The sequence below is a fragment of the Ictidomys tridecemlineatus genome, chromosome 5 (genome assembly GCF_052094955.1).
Source record: "Ictidomys tridecemlineatus isolate mIctTri1 chromosome 5, mIctTri1.hap1, whole genome shotgun sequence".
Taxonomy (NCBI): Eukaryota; Metazoa; Chordata; class Mammalia; order Rodentia; family Sciuridae; genus Ictidomys; species Ictidomys tridecemlineatus.
In genome coordinates, this window is record NC_135481.1 from 122,648,688 (window position 1) to 122,670,767 (window position 22,080).

At 48.4% G+C, this 22,080-nt stretch overlaps 1 protein-coding gene and 1 long non-coding RNA gene across 24 annotated transcripts in view; one reads left to right on the forward strand and one right to left on the reverse strand.

The window, feature by feature from the left end:
- Positions 1 to 215: 215 nt before the first annotated feature.
- LOC120886169 (uncharacterized) lies at positions 216 to 11,210 on the reverse strand. Its single transcript, XR_013439318.1, has 2 exons — positions 6,175 to 11,210; positions 216 to 6,072 (listed from the first exon to the last, which is right to left on the reverse strand). It is a non-coding gene; the product is annotated as an uncharacterized LOC120886169 (long non-coding RNA).
- A 2,236-nt stretch (positions 11,211 to 13,446) lies between these two features.
- Klc1 (kinesin light chain 1) overlaps positions 13,447 to 22,080 on the forward strand; it is a 54,994-nt gene continuing 46,360 nt past the window's right edge. For 8 of the 23 annotated variants that reach the window (XM_078050989.1, XM_078050981.1, XM_078050993.1 and 5 more), the window contains exon 1: positions 13,452 to 13,635. The gene's annotated coding sequence lies outside the window, so the exon portion shown is untranslated. Of the gene's footprint in view, positions 13,636 to 22,080 lie in introns of all 23 variants that reach the window. The other 15 variants (XM_078050983.1, XM_078050984.1, XM_078050987.1 and 12 more) reach the window with 5 other exon arrangements.

Below are 22,080 nucleotides of genomic sequence, written 5' to 3' on the forward strand. Positions count from 1 at the left end.
AAAACATTACATAGTTCTTGATATATCATATTTCACACTTTGATTCAAGTGGGTATGAACTCCCATTTTTACCCCGTATACAGATTGCAGAATCACATCAGTTACACTTCCATTGATTTACATATTGCCATACTCGTGTCTGTTGTATTCTGCTGCCTTTCCTATCCTCTACTATCCCCCCTCCCCTCCCCTCCCCTCCCCTCCCCTCTTCTCTCTCTACATTTTTTGATATTTAGACTATGACTAAAAATGTCTTAAAATGTGGGGCTGAGGCTGTGACTCAGTGGCAGAGCACTTGCAAGTGTGAGGCACTGGGTTCGATCCTTAGCATCGCATAAAAATAAATAAATAAATAAAGGCATGCTGCCTACAACTACCAAAAAAAAAAAAAAGAAAATTAAAAAGGTCTTAAAATTGGCTCTTTGCCCCCTTCTGTGTTGGGTGCTGTCTGTGGACAGTGTCATTCATTTATAGTGTGGCCCTCCGAAGCACCAAGGTCAATAGCAGTAGGGCGTGTGGTCTCTGACTGCAAGTCTCCCCCTTGTCCTGATGCTGGGGCTGGAGCCAGTCTGCCCCAGGCCTTGGTATTAACAATGCCCAGTGGAGATAAGACTTCCTGCTTCCTGCTTCTGGCAGCAGGGATCCTGCTCAGAACACCCCCAATGTTTTTCCCTTAGGCCTGGTAAGATTCCTTTTTATACCTATATTTATTTTACACCTATATTTTATTTCTAAGTAATTGCTTTTTCACATATATCTTCTGAATTTGTGCTGGAATGCCTGGATTTCTCTTCAGAGACTTTTTTTATTTTTTATTTTTTTAGAGAGAGAGAGAGAGAGAGAGAATTTTAATATTTATTATTTTTTTTTTTAGCTTTCGGCAGACACAACGTTTTTGTTTGTATGTGGTACTGAGGATGGAACCCAGGCGGCATGCATGCCAGGCAAGTGCGCTACCGCTTGAGCCACATCCCCAGCCCTCTTCAGAGACTTTTCATGGTGAGATTCCATGTTTTCTGAGGGTCATTATGTCTACCTTCAACTTTGAACAGCTGGGCTGTCTGGCTGCATAGACCTGCTCTTGACTGCCACTCTGGCATCTCCCAGGATCCATCCAGGCTCCAGCATTGAAGAGATAGGAGAGGGAACATCTAGAAGCTTGTCCCTTGATCCAGCAAGCACCCAGCCCTGTTCTGTGCTGGGTGAGGCTCTGCACCACATCAGTTTATTGCTGCTCCCTGACACACTCAGACCAACAGAGTCTTGGTCGAAAGAAGAGTGTGATGATGGGGAAACTGTGTGGGGGTGGGGGTTGGAGTACATGGGAGCTCTCTATCTTCCGCTCAGTCTTGCTGGGAGCTGAAAACTTCTCTAAAACAGAAAGTTTGTTTAAGAAACAAAACCAGTCATGCTCACTGCCAAGCAATTCCTCCACCAGGACTACCCTGCCCGGCACCCCTACTTTCAGCCTCCCCTCCCTGCACAGACCTCCCTTGATCCCGTCCTGCACAGCAGAACCCTTCTTCCCTGTTGCCCTCTCCCTGTCCACTAACTTTCAGAGGATGAGCTGCTGCCACTGCTGCTGCAGTCCCTATGCCACACAGCTGGTTCCCATTCTCTTCAGGGACTGTCCTCTCCCTACTCCACCCACTGCCATCTGGGTCGTCTCTTCTTGTCCTTTTCTTTCTGCTATTGCTAATTACAAATGAAGAAATCTGGACTTTTCCCCTAATGTTTTTTTTTTTTTTAAGAGAGAGTGAGAGAGGGGGAGAGAGAGAGAGAGAATTTTTAATATTTATTTTTTAGTTATCGTTGGAGCCACATCCCCAGCCCTCCCTAATGGTTTTAACAAGTGTTTCACAAGTGCCAGGTCCCATACTCAACACCATGCTACATAACACTATGGAGGGTGCAGCTGAGGCTCATAGCAGGTCACAGCCAGGAGGGCCTGGCCTAAACTACCCCTGTCAGCCACCAACCTTATCAAGAGCCAGATGGCAGCAGTTCCTGTCTCCATCCCTGCTGGACCATTAGCCACTTGTGCCTTCCCTCCTCCTGCCCCAAATTGGGACCTGTTCTGCCTCCAAGTCACACTTGGGGGTGAAGTAACCTGTAAAGGAGTCACCAGTTACCTCCAGGGCCAGCTCCTGCACCTTTCCAGCTGCTGAAATCAGCCCCAGTGCCATACTTAAGCTGTATAGGGCAGTCCTGGGGTTTTTGGTGCCCAGATGACCCCTTTTCCTGGAGGTTCTCTGTTCCCCGCTCAGGACCCTGCAGTCTGCCTCCTGTGCAAAGTCCTCCTCAGGACCTTGGGCAGCTCAACTGGCCCTACAACTAGGAGAACCCCAGTGGACATCAGGACCAGCACCTTGAAGGCAGGATCCAGCTGGCTGGAGGTGTCTGCTGAAGCCTCCAGAGGCCTGGAGGGTGCCTGGAGGGTGCCTGGAGGAGTGGCCAAAGCTCCTAGTCCAGAGCGGCAGCCTAACCCTTGGAGAGAGCAGAGGAGAGCAGGTGCTGTGCCCAGCACACCTTGCTGGGAGGTGGGGTGCATCCCTCTTAGGAATCCCTTCCTGACCCTCCTGGGAGGTGTCCCTTCCTCTGAGCCTCCCTTCCTGCCCTCACTGCAGAAAGGCCAAATGAAGACAGCGTCTTTTGGGCAGAGAAACATCACTCTAGCCATCCTCAGCAGCGTGAGGCATGCGCACACTGGTGCAGCCATTGCTGCCCTTTGCAGAACTCTCTCATCTTCCCCAAAGGAAACTCTTCCCATTGAATCTGGACTCCCATCCCCCATCCCCTAGTGCCCCACTCTACCTCCTACCTCTATGAATGTGACTGCTGTGGGGACCTCACCTAAGTGGAATCCTACAGGACTTGTCTCTGTGACTGGCTGACGTCATGCAGCACAGCGTCTTCAAGGCCACTCTGTTGTAGCCAGGGAATATGTGTTTGCAGCCAGCCACTACACAGAAGAGTGGTAGGTCCTCACAGCAGGGTGTGCCTGAAGGCTCTATCAGAATGTGCTTACCCAGCAGGTGCTCAGCAGCACTGATGCCTGCCCCACCTGTCACTGCCCTGGGAATCCAGCTGTGCACTTGACCACCTGGCTCTCAAAGGCCCCTCCCTTCTGGCCCTTTGCCCACCCACTGGATGGCACCCTCCTCATAGGGCAGACACTGCTCACCAGGCTGCCAGGAAAGTCATCTCTTCGCTTTTATACTGTTGAAAATGAATTGATCCATCTCCCAGAAATGTTCCAGCTGCTTCCAGCTGCATTCTGAGCCACTTGCTATTGATCGTCATAATTGTTTCCACTTTGTCCTGAGTCAACCCATTGGTGGAAAAGTACAGGGGGAGGAGGGTGAGTTGGGGGAAGGAGGTGAATGGCTGGCCAGAGCAGCTTCCATCCCTGGTTGACTGCACTACTGCCCCAAGCCCCAACTCATCCCCAAGGACAAGTTTGTCATTGAGTGAGGCCCAAGGCTTGGTGCTGGTGGAAAGCCACAGTGGTAGGCAAAGAGCCCCAGAGAGGATTGAAGGTTCCTTTGCTTTTGCCCCCAGCCCTAGCCATATCTAGCAGAGCAGCACAGCGGCCCAGGCCCTGCTGGCTGTGAAAGACAGGCAGCAGCTTGGGAATAGTACTGGGCCAACAAACATCTGATTTTAAAAAGCAGTGTCCAGAATGGAGTTGGAAGCTCCTCAAGCGTGGCCTCGTGGTCAGGAAATCCAGCAGCCCTGGCCTGGCTTGGTGTCCCAGGTGGAAGAGGAATGTGGCACGCTACCTGCAAAGACCCAGCCCCATTTGGGAAGATGAAAGAGTTCTCTGGTGATGATTTGAGAGTTGCACAAAAGTATGACTGTACATAATGTCACCAACTGCCCAATTAAAGTGGCCAAAGTGAAGTGAAAATGTTATGTTATTTTGCCACAATTAAATTTTTATTAATTAATTTTGGTACTGGGGATTAAACCCAGGGCACTTAACCACTGAGCCGTATCCCCAGATCTTTTTATTTTTTTATTTTGAGACAGGGTCTCATTAAGTTGCTTAGGGCCTCATTAAGTTGCTGAGGCTGGCCTTGAACTTGTGATCCTCTTGCCTCAGCCTACCAAGCTGCTGAGATTACACGCATGTGCCATTACACCTGGATTGATATTTGTTTTTATTTTTGGTGCTAGGGATGGAACTCAGGGCCTTGTGCATGCAAGACACACACACTACACTGAGCTACACTCCCAGTCTAATTTTGGGAGTATAATACTTATAAAATTAAAATTTCTAATACTTATAAAATTTTCTGATGAACGATATATGTGGGTATGCATATCCATATGATTATATGTACATATATGCATATTAAAGTTAATGACACCTGCTTTTTTTCTTTATTGTTTTTCTTTCTTGCTGTGTGTGATACTGGGGATGGAACCCAGGACTTTGCAGGTTAGGCAAGCACTCTAACACTGAGCCACATCCCCCAATCCCTTTTTAAAATTTTTTCAATTTTGAGTCAGTTGCTTAGGCTGGTCTCAAACTTGCCATCCTCCTGCCTCAGCTTCCCAAGTCCGAGTGGCTGGGATTAGGGGTGTGTGCCATAGTGCCTATCTTGTTTTTTTTTTTTTTTTAATTGTGGCTTTCAGGAAATTTCCAGTGACACTAGGGTTCACAGTGTGACTTCCTTAGGCAGTGCTGCTGTAGTGATAGGCCGAGAGCATTCCAGCTTGCAGAGAGCCCTCACAGAGGCCAGGACTTGCTGACAGATAAGCTTGTTTCACTGAGGGCTGATGGTCAAGCTGGGCCTCAGTGGGAAAGTTCATTGGTCTGTTAGATATTCAGGTCAAGGAGCATTTTCTGCCCAGGGCACCTGCCAGCACAAGAGGTGGCCCATGGCCCCAAAAAGCATCTGCCAGGACAAGCTGAAAACAATTGTCTTCCTCCTCCTTCTCCTTGAAGAGGCTTTGTGCTCACATGTATAGAAACAGCTCATGACACCTTATAAATACATACAATTTTTACGTTGCTATATATCAACTGAAAATTAATTTAATGCAAGTCAGTGGTAAAGTGCCTCTGGGTTCAATCCTCAGTACCAAATAAAAAATAAATAGATTTAATTAAAAGCAAAAAAAGAACAGGCCCTGGGATGGAGCTACACTGAGAACAGATCAGCAGTCGACCCTCAGGAGATGTACTTGCCTCCTCCATCTAGGAGGACTGTGGCCTCCCGACCAGCTTGCCTGTGGAGAGGCCTCTGACCGCTGAGAGGGCCTCCAAAACTTGCATCCACATCTTATCCCTCTCCTGAGTGTAACCTCACTTGGAATCAGGTCCTTGTGGGTGTCAAGGATCTCAGGAGGTCACCCAGGATTTAGGGAAGCCCTACATCCAAAGGACAGTGTCCTTGAAGAGGAGGAGAAATTTTACACATGGAGACACAAAAAAGAAGAGCATGTTGCCACAAAGACGGAGACCAGAGAGGTGTGTCTGCAGACCAAGCAGCATCAAGGGCCATGAGGAGCCTCCAGGAGCAAGACAGGGGTATGGAACAGGATCCCTGAGCCTCCAGAGAACCAGCCTGTCCACTGGTTGATGCTGGGCCTTTGCCTCCAGAACTGTGAGGATGGATTCCTGTTGTTCTTGGCTCCCAGGTCATGGTAATTTGTCACGACAGCCACAGGACCACACTTCCAGAATCAGAGCTGAGGAGGGGACCAGCAGGACTCCACAGCATTTGAAAGAGACCTGGCTGATGTGTGGTCCTGGGAAAGGAGAGGAGCTTCCTGTGTGCCAGGGACTTGGCCTCCTGCGCAGCAGCTTCTAGAGTATTGATTGAGGATGCTGCCAAGGCATGGCTAATGGTCTCCCTGAGGAGCCAGCTCCCAAAGTGTGCCACATTAAATGCTTCAGACTTACTTCCTGCAGCCTACAGTGGGTCCGATGGCCAGACTGGAGTCAAGCCCCTGCCACCAGTTCTCCCCACTCTGATAGCCTCAGTTTCTCCATCTGTACAAGGAAGGTGCTCTCTGCCCTGGGTGGTATTCATGAGAAATAGGAGAAATGGTGTTCTGGACCTGCAGTGGGGGACATAAGCCATACCTGGTTAATGAAGTTCTGTAGATAAGGAAGTCATGGGGACTGGATGCAATGGACCTCCCCTGAACCCAGTGGCTCACCACCAGGTCTCCCTCTGAAGCCTAGTGTGTCCTCTTCAGTATCTTCCAGCTTATCCCACAGTAGAGCCACCTCCTTTGCTTGGTTTCTTGCTCAGTGTCTGCTATATTCTCCCAGGCCCAGGCCCCATCAGGATCTGTCCTGCAGGCCTAAGCAGATGGCGCCATTAGGGCTTATTCACAGAACTTGACTGCAACCCACCCCCTGTGGGTGGGGACTGGTTCTGTCCCCGCTGTGGATGCTAGCATTCCCTCTGTGTGGTAGCTGCAGCTGCATGCGCTGCTGCTGAGCCTCAGCCCCACTGTGGCCAGTGTCCCATCCCAACCTCTGGCTTTTGATGCTGCCAGAGGCCTGTGGTCCCTGCTGGGCCCACTTGTGAGTCCAGCAGGAAGAGATGCATGGCTCTCTTCTGCCAACATGGCTGTTAATCCACCAGTTTACACTCACCCCAGAGCTTATCCCAGGAAGCTCTGCTAGAAGCCTGACTGGGTAAGCTGGACCATCCTAAGAGCTGACTGCCTGAGGGCAGGGGTGCTGCCTAGGGAACAGGACTCCTGGACTCAGAGATAGAGGCAGCCCTGCTGCATTTCCTGTTTCCATCCTGCACAGCCTGTCCCCAAGGTGGGTCCTCCTAGGCCTAAGACCGACTGTAGAGATGGCTCTAGGGTGGCCTGTGACCTGAGGACCAAGGGAAGCCTGGGAAATTTCTTTTTTCTTTTGTTTATTTTTTGGGGGGGGGCATACCAGGGATTGAACTCAGGGGTCCTTGATCACTGAGCCACATTCCCCAGCCCTATTTTGTATTTGATTTAGAGATAGGGTCTCACTGAGTTGCTTAGTGCCTCGCTGTTGCTGAGGCTAGCTTTGAACTTGTGATCCTCCTGCCTCAGCCTCCTGAGCCACTGGGATTACAGCGAATTTCTTTCTTTTTTTTCTTTCTTTCTTTTATTTTTTTTTTAATTACTTTAAAAAGTTTTCCTTGGTGCTGGCAATGCTCCCCCGCTGAGCTACAAACAGCCCCTGAAGTTCCAGTGTTTAAAGCCTGGTCCCCAGGGTGATGCTGTAGGGAGGTGGTGGAGTCTTTGAGAGGTGGTTGGGGGCATGCCTTTAAAGGGGATTGTGAGGGCTAGGGTTGTGGCTCAGTGATAGAGCACACACCTAGCACGGGTGAGGCACTGGGTTCGGTCCTCAACATCACATAAAGATAAATAAATAAAGGTATTATGTCCATCTACAACTAAAAAAAATTTTAAAAGGTGAGATTGTGGAACCCTAATCTCTTCCTCTCTTTTTTGCTTCCTGATTATGAGGTGAGTGGCTTTGCTGTGCCATGTGCTACTGCCATGATGTACCACTACAGGCCCCCAAAACTGGGTCCGCCAATCATGGACTGAAACCTGCAAAATTGTGAGCCAAAATAAACCTCCTTTCTTTTAAGTTGTCATCTCAAGCATTTAGTTATAGTGATGAGAAGATGGCTGACAGAGGAAGAGGATTTGGGAACCAACCAGGGATGTCAGGTGGGTGAGGAAGCTCCTGGGCCTGCCTGGTGACAGCAGCAGGCTGAAGGGACAGATACCCACCTCTCTTGGAGATGTAGCACCTAGGGGAGTAGAGAAGAGGGCAGGAGGAGAGGAATGGGGTAACTGGGGAACTGTGCTGGCCACCCTATGCTCTGCCCTGACCCCTGCTGTGTTTCTTTAGGGCTGAGCTGTGTCCCCCCAAATCTATTTATTGAAATCCTATCTCGGGGCTGGAGTTGTGGCTTGGTGGTAGAGCACTTGCCTAGCATGTGTGAGGCCCTGGGTTCAATTCTCAGCACCACATATAAATAAATGAATAAAATAAAGGTCCATCAATATCTAAAAAAAAAAATAAAAAAAAAAAGAAATCCTATCTCCATGACTCAGAACATGATCATACTTGGAACAGTTACACTACAGATGAAATTGATTGAGATGAGGTCATACTGGAGGAGGGGGGCTTCTCATCTGCAGGCTCTGAACTGTGGTGGAAATGTCCCATTGCTTGGTAGGGTTTCCAATACACAGATGAATGTTTTCTCAAAACTCTTCAGATCACTGTGCATGTGTCAAAACCTACAGAATTCACAATACAATGTGCAGTACAGAGTGAGCCTCAGGTCAACTCTGGAGCTTGGTTAATGTATCAGTATGGATCTATTTCAATGTTAACAAATACACTACACTAGTAGTGTGATAATGGGAAGGGGAAGTATGGGGGAACTCTTTGTACTTTTTGCTCAAATTTTCTGAGAAAGTATGAATGGCTCTATGGCTGGGATTGGTATAGTTTAGTGATAGAGTCCTTGCCTAGCACATGCAAGGCCTTGGGTTTAATTCCCAGCATCACAAAAAATAAAAAACAATAAAATGACTTTAAAAAAGAAACTAACCGAGTGTGACAGCACACACCTGTAATCCCAGCCATATGGGAAGCTTTAGCAGGAGGATTGTCAGTTTGAGGCCAACTTGAGAAATGCAGCAAGATCCTTTCTCAAAATTAAAGGACTGGGATGTAGCTCAATGATAGAGCACTTGCCTAGCATTCATGAGGCCTGGGTTCCATTCCAAATGCTGAAAGAAGAAAGAAAGAAAAAAAAAAAAGCTCTTCAGTTTCTGAAATAAAGGCACATATAATGTAAAACAAAATTCTTTGAATGGCATCCTTAAGGTGTGGGTATTCCATCATATGTAAATGTTCTCTGAAATTACAAATATTGAACTTAAGGATATGAATTGCTGAAGAAATTAGAGGTGAAGTGTACTGATGTTTGTTTGCAAATTAATTTGAAATTCACATGTAAAGGAAGAGCTGATGGACACAGATAGGAAGAGAGACCCTTGATAAGCAAATAGGGCAAAATGGTAGACTCTCCGTGATAAGTAAGTGGGGGTTTGCTGCACACATTTCAACGCTTCTGTCCATGTGTATTATGGTAACATGTCACAGAGAATGCTGATGCAGAATCTCAGTTCCCAGAACCTGGGCCCAGCACCAGCTCCAGTGTTTGTCTATTATGGTGTTTGTCAAGCCATGTTGGAACTGTTGGGATCACCTTGACGCCTGACTCTCTCCCAGCTTTTAGCAGGGCCCTTTCTAGATACCCACATATAGTGGTCAAGTTTCCATGCCAGAGGAACACAAGGCTCAGCACTTCCCAAGCACATCTCATGATTCAGAAGTGAAGTAGGATAAATATTCTCCTGGCCACTTGAAGGGTGAGCCTTCCAGCACCCAGCTCAGGTCCAGAGACATATTTGGGTTCAGTAAGTGTGAGGTGACTCTACAAATGTGCATGCAGCCAGGACCACCTTTGTGTGGCAGAGAAGTCCTTCTTGTCCACCTTTAGCATCTGTCCTCATTTATAGACCTCTGTGCTCAGGGTACTGTATGTGGCTGGGCATGTACCCTCTTTTTTTTTTTTTTTTTTGATACTGGGAACTGAATCCAGGGTACATAACCACTGAGTTACAATCCCAGTCCTTTTTATTTTTTATTTTGAGACAGGATCTTGCTAAGTTGCTTAAGGCCTCAGTTGCTGAGGCTGGCTTTGAACTCATGATCCTCCTGCCTCAGCCTCCCAAGCTGCTGGGATTACAGGTGTGTGCCACTGCACCTGGTTTGCGCAGCCATCCTTTTTGTTTTTTTCTTCCTCTTTTCTTTGCATATAGTCATATCATGACTAAGATACATCCCAGCCCTGGGCAGCGGCCCTCTTGAGGCTGAGGTTTCCTCCTCCAGGTGTACAGTCTGTCCAGCATGTGAGTGTGCATTCAAGGCATGACTGCAGGGACCTGGGCTCTAGTACACTGAAGAACCCAGCTGCCACCAACCTGGGCTTCAAAATATGGAGGAATGGCCATGGTGGCCTGCCAGTGTCTGGAGAACCTCAGGCCCCATTCCCTCAGAAGACCTGGGCTCTCCATCGGGACCCAGGCCTCAACCCCCAGCCTTCCAGAGGAACAGGTTGGGGCAGGGACAGTGAGGGCTGGTGGGAGCCCCTTCCTCATCCATGTGCTGCTACTGATTTTTGCTTTGTTCTGAAGGAAGCCGTCCCTGGAGCTTTGTATTGGGCAACTCTAGCTCTGTGAAGAAAAAAAATGTGGAAACCACACAAGTTCCATTTTTAGAATTGAAGCCTGAGACCAGAAAGGGTGTGACCTGCTGGCAGCAAGGCAGGACTGAGCCCAGATTAGTCAAGGTCCGGATGCCAAGCCGGCACACCCTGTGATTCGTCCTCATCCCCAAGCCTCCTGCTAGGCCAGGAGGGGCCATGGAAGGGGAAGGTGGAGAAACAGGCAGGACAGAGGTGGCAGTGCCCACCACACAGACTGCCTTTGTCAAATGGGAGAGTAATTTCAAGGGAGCAAGGGGAGAGCTTGCTTCTCTCTCTCTGTCTGCTGGAGGAACCCTTACTCCTGCTTTGTGGGGTGGGTGCAGGGCCAGGGTCCCTTGCTGCTTCCTTAGGGCACAGCCTTTTCTGCAACCCTCCAGTCATTTGCTTGCCCCAGAGATGATCAGAGGTACCAGCATCTGCATAAATAAGGGTTTAGGCTTCATCCTGGTAACCCCCAGTTTTTGTCCTCAGGGCCCTGTTCCTCTAGGCTTACTGGGAGGGGCAGATTAATGGGTTTGCTGCCTTGCAGTAGCCCTGCTGAGCTCCCACTGGACACCAACTTCTTGGCCCTTCGGGTACTTGCATGGGAAGCATGGAGGGTTTTGTCTTCATTCTGAAATGTGGATGCCTCCAGAGGACAACAAGCAAATGCTGGAACTTGCAGGCCCCTGCAGCATCTGTAATATGGGGACAGTGGGCCGTGCATTGTGGCACATGCCTGCAATCCTAGTGGTTTGGGAGGCTGAGGCAGGAGGGTCACGAGTTCAAAGCTAGCCTCAACAACAGTGAGGCACTAAGCAAATCAGTGAGATACTGTTTCTAAACCAAATACAAAATAGGGCTGGGGATGTGGCTCAGTAGTCCAGTGCCCGCAAGTTCAATCCCCAGTGCCAAAAAAAAAAAAAAAACCCAAACCCCAAAAAACAAAAAATGGGGACAGTGGTGTGATGCCCTGCTGAGTTGCTGTGAGGGTCAAAGCACAGGTAGGTGGTTCAGTGAGTGGGGTGCTCCTCATCTCAGAGAGGGACCCCAGTTGAGGTTGAGTTGGAAACTCATGCGCTTCAGCCCCCTGCTGGGCAGACATCCTGAGAGGCTCCATTAGAACTGCTGGATATTCAGGAGAGTAGAGCAGAATGTCCATGTCTTTTGGTCCTAGACAGTACTTGGGGAGGGAAGGGGGGACTTCAGACATTAATGGCTCCAAGGACTGGCAGGAACTCTTGAGGACCACCGCAGAGCTCAGGGACTCAAAAGGATCTTTCATGTCTATTTCATCAGAGGAGGCTGGGCCAGGCAAAGAAGACCTGGAGAAGGGACTGTCTGATCTTCCCGTCTTACATTTGCCTTCATAGCCTCTGTGTAGTCTGTGGCAGGAGCTGGGCAGGGCTTGGGGTTGATGAGGACACAGGTGCTTCCTGTTCTACTGCCTGTAGGCTGAAGGGGAGGCGGTCCTGTAAACTGACCACAGTACACTTCAGGGGAAGGGACAGGTAGGAACTCAGAGGAAGGATTGTTCAGGCTGGCATGGGCAGGGAAGGCTTCTTGAAAGAAGTGACTCTTGGCTGAGTCCTAGAGTACCTGGGGGAACATTCTAGACAGAGAGGACATCACCGTAGGGGTGACATGTTGGGGAAGGGCAGGGTGAACTCAGGGACAGGTGAGGGTGTCCAGGGGACAGGGGAACAGAAGTTGGCAGCATTAGCTTTTGTGGGCCCTGTAGACCAAGCTAAGGAGTTTGGACTTGGTGCTGAGAGCAGCATGGCAGGACTGGTGTATGTGTTGGATGACTTGGCCTCTTCTTCTTCCCCAACACTCCAGGCTCTTCCTGCCCAAAGACGTGCTGGAGTGCTCTATGCCGGCCTTGTGGGGGCTTCTTTCTATCCTCTGGGTCTCAGATCTCAGAAAGGTCAGATATTTCCCTGTCTTTACCACCTGTCTCTCCCCACTAGAACTGAACTCCTATAGAGCAGGGATTTTATCTGCCTGGTTCATCGGTGCATCCTGTTCTACTTCCCAGAAGGACCACAGAAAATGAACAGACACTGGTTGAGGGGACAGAGGAACAAGAAAAATAAAATGGTGGCAATGGGGATAGAAGGAAACAAATGTCAAAGAGATAGAGTCTTGGCTACCCATACAGAGTGCAATCAGAGAGAAGACATGTCATCAAGGGATCTTGCTGGGGTGACAGGAAGCAAGGGACCCAGAGGCCCAGAAAAATAAAGAGCTCCTATTCAGCTGGCTCTTCTCTTTCCAGGGGAACTTGGCCATGAACCGGTGGATGCTTTGCAGGTGCCATTTATGGCGACTATTGTGCATTGTCCAACCGGCCCTATGGCAATGGTTGAGGAGCAGGTGACATCTAACCTGCAGCTTATCTGGAATCACTGAGGGCAATGTGGAGAGGGTTTGATACTGGCTCTATCTATGCCTTTCCCTCCTCCGATCCGAGCTTCTCTGCTACCCATAGGAGCTCCCACTCTTGTTCGCCCATCTTTGCATTTATAAAACAGACCAAAGTAATGGGGCTCCCTGGGAAAACCCAGGAGCCTCTGTCTCCTTATTGCTGCAGGCGTAACTGCAGGATGACCAGGGCTGCAGGAGCTGCTGGTACTATCTAGGAGGGCAGCAGTTCCCACGGTGGGGCGGGGGCTGGAACCTGCACCCCTCCGGGTGAAAAGCGCCTGGAAGGTTTTCCAGCCCCGGCAGGCAAGCAGAGCCTTGCAGCTGACTCAGCCCTCCAGCCGGCTGCTGAGTCAGGCCTGCAGCTGGGGTGCCTGCGGCAGTGGGAGCGCAGGGGCTTCCTGGCCAGCGGGCACGCCCTGCAGGCCGGGCGGAGGCCGAGCGCTCGGCCAGGCCCCGAGCCTCCTCCCTTCCCTTAGGAGGCGCGGACCGAGTGCCGGGTGACCACGGGAGCTCGACCCCTAGCGTCTCGTGGCCCCGGGCGGGGTCCCGCGGAAGACCGGCGTCGTTGCGGACTCGCAGGCTTGGCTCCCCAGCAGGAGCCCAGCGCGCTGCCCCGCGCAACCCGCCGCGACCAGCCGCCGCCCAGCCCCGAACGCGCCTCAGTTTCCCGGGCCGCGCCCCGCCCGGCGGCGCGAGGGCGGGTGACGTCACGGCGCGCGGCATTGTGGGCGGGCGGCGCCGGGACGCCATTTTCGGCGGCGGAGCGGGCGCTGGGAGTGTACGGGGTGCGCGGGCCGGCGGCCGGGGATGCAGCGGGGCGGCCGCGGAGGCGCTCCTCGCTGGTGACCGCGGCGCCGCTTCTCGGGCGGCCGCTCCCAGCCGACAGCGCGAGCGAGCGCGGCCCTCCGAACGGACGGTGAGTGCGCGGCACGGACACGGGCCCGGCCCTGCCCACCGCGGCCCTGGAGGCCTGCTCCCGTCCCTTCCTCACCGCGTCCCTCCGGCCTCGGTCTCGTGACCTCGTCACCCGCGCCCCTCCAGGCTCGGGTACCTGTCCCCTTCTCGTCCGCGCCCCTCCGGCCTCAGGTCCCGTCACCTCGTCACCCGCGCCCTTCCAGGCTCGGGTCTATGTCCCCTCCTCGTCCGCGCCCCTCCGGCCTTGGGTCCCTGTCTCCTCCTCCTCCGCGTCCTTCCTGCCGCAGGTTCCAGTTGCCTCCTCGTCCGCACCCTTCTGGGCGCGGGTCCCTGTCCCCTCTCCGCCCGCGTCGGTGCAGGCTCGGGTGCCTGTCCATCTTCATTTTCTCCGGTCAAGGCTCGGTTTCTGCCTGACCCCTCCCCATTCGCGTGCCTCAGGTCCCTCTCCCCTCTCCATCCGAGTTCCTCGGGACTGGGGTTCCCGGCGGGCGCTGCCGCGACAGCTGTGGGCCAGGAGCCGCGCGGCTGGGCTGCTGCCGCCCGGGGAGGCGGCGAGGGGCGGCGGGCGGCTTTGTCCATGGTTCCCTTCCTGCCGTCCCCGCCTTTCCGCGGCACCGCCCTGGGCGACACTGTCATCCGCGCTGTCAGGCGGGCCTTTTCTTTCACTGACCGGGTTCAGAACGTCCCGGGCCATCGTGGCCTCTGAATGTGCAGCAGCCCCAGTCCTGGAGTGCTTTTCTGTGTCGCACGTGGCGTTCCCTTTTCCTTAAAACATTAAAGCATTAAAAAAATAAAATTAACGTGTAATGGAGTGGTTGGTTTTATAACAAGGGTTTTAGACCATTCCAGGTCTATTGTGTTAGAATTATTTCAGCCTGCTATTTTATTTAAGTGTGTTAATAATATGCATATTAAGTGACAACAAGGAGCACCTGCGAAAATGGTATCTTTAAAAAGTGTGAGAACAAAGTACTTGAGATATACCGTTTAAAACTACTGTGTAAAAGGCTGGTTGCATCTTTAATTCTTTTTGTTAAATTCCAAGGCTGTTTGTTTGTTTGTTTTTCCCCTGGCAGCATGACTAAGCCTTTGATCAGAATCAACTCTGAATACATTGTAATAGGTCAGTGAAGAACCCATTAGGAAATTGGTACGACCTTAAGTCTTCTTAATCATATTACAGCTAAGGATTTGCTTCTTTGGTGGACTGATTGTAAGCTTCAGTTATGGTGGGACATTTGACTCATTGCTGTTTCTTAAACATTTGTAAGGGTAAAGTGGCACTAAATATTTAAAATTTCACATTATATGTGTGAAGACAGGCACTCTGCAAACCATCAAAGAATGCAGCATCATCTTGCAGTTGAGCCTGGCAGCCCTGTGATGGTCCCCATTGGTGTGAGACTAGGCAGTAGCTTCACTGCAGCTCCTGTTACTCTCCTGTCTTGGCAGTGTCTCCTGAAAGCACAGTGCATGAGAAGAGTATAAAGGATGGGGATTTTCTTTAGCAAGGAGGGAGGAAACTTTCCTGGGGAGAGGGACATAGTATCCTAAGTATTTCACAATTAGCACTTACTTTAGTTATCTAAATGTTTTCATTTTTTTTAAAATGGATAGCATGACTTTATTTGTTTCATTTTATGTGGTGCTCAGGATGGAACTCAGGACCTCACACACTCTAGGCAAGTGCCCTACCACTGAGCTGCTGCCCCAGCCCCATGTTTTTATTTTTAAAAAGATACATTCTTAAGCATGTTCATCATGTTGCAAAAAAGTGTATAACTTTCTAAAAGGTATAAAGAATTTTGAAATGTGAAGGTTTAAACAGAAAATGAGAAATAGAAATTTGAAAGTTGAGTTAATGTAGGATTAATTTTCCCCCCCTGATACTGGGGATTGAACCCAGGGACACTCTGCCACTGAGTTATACCCCCAATTTTTTTAAAAAAGAATTTTAAAATTTCAAGGCAGGGTCTTTAGCAAGCTAGCTTTCTTTCTTCTCTCTCTCTTTCTCTGTATCACTGGGGATTGACCCATTGAACACTCTACTGCTGAGCTGTAACCCCAGTATTCCTCTTTTTTTTTTTTTAATATGTTTTTAAATTTTAGTTGTAAATGGATCTTTTTTTTTTTTTTTTTTTTTTTTTTAAATACAGTGCTGGTGCTGAGGATCGAACCCAGGGCCTCACACAGGCAAGTGTGCTACCACTAAGCCACAACTCCAGCCCCAGTATTTCTCTTTTTTTCAAAAAATTTATTTCTAGACTGGGAATCACTACTAAGTTGCCAAGACTTGAACTTGCGGTCTGGAGCTGATAGGGTTATAGGTGTGGTACCATTCTTGGCTAGGAGCTCAAATACTCCTGCCTCAGCCTTCTAAGTCACTGAGATTACAGGAGTGGGCCATTACACGTAGCTAAGATTAGTTCTTAGTAGATGAGTGAAATATCAGAAACCAAGATTTTATGTTACAAAGATAGGATTATTAAAAGCCTGAGCAATAGGACCTGGTGAATTTAAAAAATTTTTTTATTTAAATTTTTTTTTCTCTTAGTTGTAGTTGGACACAATACCTTTATTTTATTTATTAAAAATTGTTTTGTTTTTTTGTAGTTGTAGATGGACAGCACACTTTTATTTTATTTGTTTATTTTTATATGGTGCTGAGGATCGAACACGTTCTAGGCAAGCGCTCTGCCACTGAGCTACAGCCCCAGCCCTTATTTATTTATTTTTATGTGGTGCTGAGGATCAAACCCAGCGCCTTGCACATGCTAGGCGAGTGCTCTACCACTGAACCATAACCTCAGCGCCCCCTGGTAAGTTTTTGATAGGTTACAGGGAAGGCATGGCTTTAAATGACTTGAGAATGCCCTGAATGTCAGGCACTGCTAAGTGGCCAGAGATTTGGAGAAGAAAGCTGACAGTCAATCTGGCAGGGCAGAGCCATAGAGGTTAGAGACAATTGATAGGCAGCTATTCCTCAGAGACACTAGAAGGAAAGTGTCAATTGTCAGGGTGGCCTGGAGCTATAGGCTGAGTGGAGGAAACAGGCTCAAGGGCAATCTGCTGTGGAGGACCTCAGAGGCTGCTCTTCTCCTGGGGCTACAAGGAGGATTGGAGGACTAAGGAGCTAGGTGGCATTTAGAAAGGACAGGGCCTGGGTCTGTGGCTTAACGTGTGAGGCAGGTGGTGTGGCTGGGGCTGATGGCTGGGATGAGCAAGTGAGGCAGCTATTCACCTGAAGTGAGGCCTTGAGTCTGGAATTAGGGCAGTGGCAGGAAGTGCAGAGGAGCAGTTTCATCCAGGGAAATGATTTAGGGTACTGTGGGCTGCCTTGGTTCCGGGGAGAGGCTGCAGGTCGAGGTAGAGGGATGGCAAGGATGCCCCATCCTTGTATCAGAGCAGGCCTGTGCAAGCACCAGTGGGCCATGTCACTTCTCTGCTAAGATTCTCAACAGTGCCCTCTTGGACCTGGTATTGTCTGGCCTCCCTCTGGCCGCTCTGGCCTCACTCAGGTACCATACCCAGCTGTGGAGTTTTGAGCAACATGCTCCACTCTGTAGTCTCTGCTTTGCCTGACTTTTCTTCTCCTCCTCACTACCTAAATGCTGCATTGTTTTGCTCTATTGTTTTCTTGTTTTGTTTACTGTCTTGTGCAGTCCTCATCTCAGGAAGGGGCAGAGCTTGGCACCCAGTAGGCACTTCATAGGTGTTTGCTGAAGGAATGCATCTACAATGACTTCTTCATCTCTAACTTGGTGACTCATTGGTTGGTGACACCCATCACAATAGGGAAAGTGAGAGGAGGACAAGATTGTCTGACTTCTGGATATGATAAATCTGGGGTGCTTGTGGGGGCCCCAGTGGGCAGCTGGACATGCAGTTCTGGAATTAGACAAGGGTTGAGGCTGGTGGTCTAGATTACTCCATGTTGAGGGCCAGGTGAAGTGACCTTCTGGTATATAGACAGTGGAACAGCCCTAAGGAGAAGAACACTTTGGGACACTGGGGAAAGAGGTCACCATTCAGTAGCTGAGAGGTTGAGGAGGAGTAGGACTGAAAACATCTGTTGGGTCTGGCCTCTAGACAAGTTACCAGCAATCTTCCAGGTTTCCCTGGAAGTAGGAGCCCAAGCCAGAGCCCTATGTCCTAACCAGGGTATCCTTATGTCTTTCCACCCAGGTAGCAAACTTGTGAGTCAGAAATGAATTATTGTTTTGTTTTGGTTTTAACATATGTTTGGAAGCAGATGAAAGCAATTTGGATCTGTACTTTTTAAATATTCTTGATGTGCTAACCACACTTATACAAAATGGATAAATGAATATTAATACAACAAAAATTTTTTTCCCCTACTACTGGGGATTGAGCCCAGGGATATCCTACCATTCAGCTATACCTCCAGCCCTGTTTTAAATTTTACTTTGGGACAGGGTTTTACTAAGTTGACCAGGCTGACCTGGAACTTGCTATCCTCCTATCTTGGCCTACTGACTTGCTGGGGTTACAGGTGTGTGCCACCACATCTGGCAGCAAAACCAACATTTTAGGCAGAGCTGCGCACGTGGATAAAGTAGAAGTCACTTCTTGGTTCTAAAATATCCCAGTTAGCCCAGCTGAGATTGCGGGCTGTTCTTGACTTCCACTGCACATCATGGGTGTTTGTGTCCAGGCACCTCTGGAGATCACTGCACTACTATCACTAAAATGTCTCAGTGATGCCAGCACTGTTCCAGTAAGATCAGAGCTGTGGCTACCTCCATCTTCCTGGTGAGGAATGGGAGGTGAGAGGGCATGTTAGTGCTGCGAGGTTAGGATGCTAACCCATGCATCTGCTCAACCAGGGACATTTGGATCATTAGGACTCACTCATTCGTGTTTTAGGAAGAAACATGTTCTATATTTTCATATAGTCCTTCTCCCTATAGAGTGTTGTGTTTAAAATTTGCTCCTAGGTGATGGACCTGTGGTCTAGCAGATCAGTGATCTTGCTTCAGGAGTCCCTCTGGCTGCAGGGGGGTCAGCACCTGACAGCTGGGCTAGAGATGCAAACATCTTTTCACCCATGTGCAGCCACAGTTCTAGACAGTCCTCTGTGAATTTCTAAAAGAGCAAGTAAGCTCTTGCAGGGTTATGTGCACACCTTGAAACTGGTGGTGCGTCTGGGTTATTGCAGAGCTGGAAGGTCTAGCACAGAGGTGGTGACAACCCCCCTGGCTCTGTGAGCAGGCTCAGGGGAAGTGCCTCATTTTCCTGGTTCTGAAAGTCTGTCTACAACAAAATCCCCCAAAGGCAAACAAATGATTAATTTGTATCAAGATACAGCCCAGAAATTTTTTTATGTTTTTTTTCTTATTATTTTTTTTTTTTTCAGAAATTTTTTTATGATTCTTTGTCAGCCACCAGGCATTCCCCTTCCAAGTAGCACCCACTGGATTCTATCACCATAGGTTAGTTTTCTTACGCTCCAGTTTAATATACATAAGGCTATATATTATATGTTTTCCCATCCAGCCCCTTACCTCCCTCCTTCTCTCCCCTTCTTTTTCATGGTACTGTGATTAAACTCGGGATATGGCTCTACCACTGAGCCACATCCCCAGCCCTTTATATTTTTTGTCTTGAGGCAGGGTCTCACTAAGATGGTGAGGGCCTACTATTTTTGAAATTCATTCATGTTGGGGCATGTGTCTCTGTGGTATTTCTTTCTACTCCTGAGTACTGTTCTATTGTTTGACTAGGCCATGGTAGTTGTCTTGGTGTGCATCTGGGGGGCTATTCCTCTTTGTACAGACTGTGAAACATATATTTTAATTTATTTTGGGTAAATACCCAGGGATGCAATTGCTCCACGGTAGATGTATGATTAACTTTTAGAGCTGCTTCCTATTTTCCGAAGTGGCTGTGTCTCTTTGTGCTCTATCCAGCTGTGTGTGGTTCTGGTGGTTTCCATCCTCTCCAGCATTTGATACCACCTGTCTGTCAAATCTTAGGTACTCTAGAGGTGTGTGGCAGGTCCTGATGGCGGCTTCTGTGTGGTCTTGGCCTTTTGTAACCTGATTTTGTCAAGTGCCTACTCAAGGCTTTTGCTTCTCTAAAAAGCTGGGCTGGCTGAGTGGCACTGTCTGCATATTAGGGTGTAGCATGAAGCCACATCAGATGAGGCTGCCCACACTGGAGTTCTTCAGCTGCAAAATCACGACCAAAATAAATCTCTTAGGACTGGGGGTGTAGCTCAGCGGTAAAGCACAAGCCTAATGTTCTTGATGCGCTGGGTTCAATCTCCATCACCACAGAGAAAATAGACAAAACATAGAACAAGATAAATCTCTGTAAAGTGAAAGAGAGAAAAATAAAAAATATAAATTGGATTTTTAAAATATTATTGAGTGTAGAAGTTCTTTACATATTTTGAATAGAGGTCCTTTGCCAGATACATGTGCTGCAAATATTTTTGCCCACTCTGTCACTTAACTAGTTGTGCCTTTTAATAAATCAATAGTGTTTTTTTTTTTTTTTTTTGGAGGGTACTGGGAATTGAACTGCTGAGCTATATGAGCTGTGAATTGGCCTGGAACTTGTAATCCTCCTGCCTCAGCCACCCAAGTGGTTGGGATTAAACTCACTGTGTGCAGAAAGAAATATTTTTTCTTTGCCTGTTCTTTTTTTTTTTTTCTTTTTGGTACTAGAGATTGAACTCGGGGGTCTTTTTACCACTGAGCCACAGGGTCTCAAAATTACTAGTTGTTTAGAGTTTGCTAAATTGGTGAGGCTGGCCTCAAACTTAGATTCTCCTTCCTTATCCTCCTGAGTTGCTGGGATTACATCACCGTGCCTGGTAAGAACTGCTTTTTAAAAACATTTTCTGGGGCTGGGGTTGTAGCTCAGTGTAGAGTGCTTGCCTAGCATGTGTGAGGCACTGGGTTCAATCCTCAACACCACATAAAAATAAATAAAAACATAAAGGTATTGTGTCCATTTATAACTAAAAATTAAAAAAAATCAAATAACTTCATAATTTCTTTTAGAACATGGAAAATAAAGAAAACATTTTGAGAAATGTTTTCTGTATTTTTCTTTAGAAAAGAAAATTATTCCATTCATTAGCACTTAAATGCATAAACTAGTTTTGTGGCATTAGGTTAATCTGCTGACATTTTTCCTGTTCAATCAAGAACTGCTTTCCCTGCCTAGAATTAAAACTGCCCACACTAGTGTCTTCTTTCCAGATTCCTATGACACCCTGCTCTTCATCCTCTTAGTCATATAGTTAGTTGAAGCTGTTCATTCTTTCCTGCTTGCTCAACCAGGGACATTTGGATCATTAGGACTCACTCATCCGTGTTTTAGGAAGAAACATATATTTTCATATAGTCCTTCTCCCTATAGAGTGTTGTGTTTAAAATTTGCTCCTAGGTGATGGACCTGTGGTCTAGCAGATCAGTGATCTTGCTTCAGGAGTCCCTCTGGCTGCAGGGGGGTCAGCACCTGACAGCTGGGCTAGAGATGCAAACATCTTTTCACCCTGTGCAGCCACAGTTCTAGACAGTCCTCTGTGAATTTCTAAAAGAGCAAGTAAGCTCTTGCAGGGTTATGTGCACACCTTGAAACTGGTGGTGCGTCTGGGTTATTGCAGAGCTGGAGGGTCTAGCACAGAGGTGGCGACAACCCCCCTGGCTCTGTGAGCAGGCTCAGGGGAAGTGCCTCATTTTCCTGGTTCTGAAAGTCTGTCTACAATAAAATCCCCCAAAGGCAAACAATTTTTTTTTTCCTCTATACAGTAGTACGAGGTGTTTCAGAATTGCTGCACGTATTGTTGTTTGTCTTTTGAATATGTTTTACTTTCTCTGGTTACTTGGCCATCATGGATACCTCTATTTGGTTCATTCTTGTGATTCAAGTTTGAAGAGGGGATAAAAGGGTTAGGTTAAGTTAGATTAGAGGAAAGGAGTAGCAGAGGACAAGTAGGAAACCATGAGTCAAAACACTTTCAGGTGTAGGGGCTCTTTTGGGAAGCTCTGGAGATGAGCTTCCTCCCTAGGAAGTGGTGCTGGAGGAGCCCTGCCCTCAGGCAGAATGTGTACATCCATTTCCTTCCTGCTTCCCTTTCTCTGCTGAGGAAGGGACCTAGGGCCTGGCAGGTTAAGCAAGTGCTCTACCACTGGCCACACCCCCAGCACTACAGTGATTTTTCATTGGGAAAGGGTAGGTCATGGGAAAATGGGTCGCTATATAGAACTTATTTATTGTTCTGTCTTTTTTTTTTTTTTTTTTTTTGGTGTGTGTGCTGGGGATTGAACCCAGGGCCTTGTGCATGTAAGGCTAGCACTCTACCAACTGAGTTATATCCCCAGCCCTTTTATATACATTTTTTTTCCATTTAGAAAAATACAGACTACAGAGGAGTGCCTTATTGTATGGGTTTTTTTTTTTTTTTTTTTTT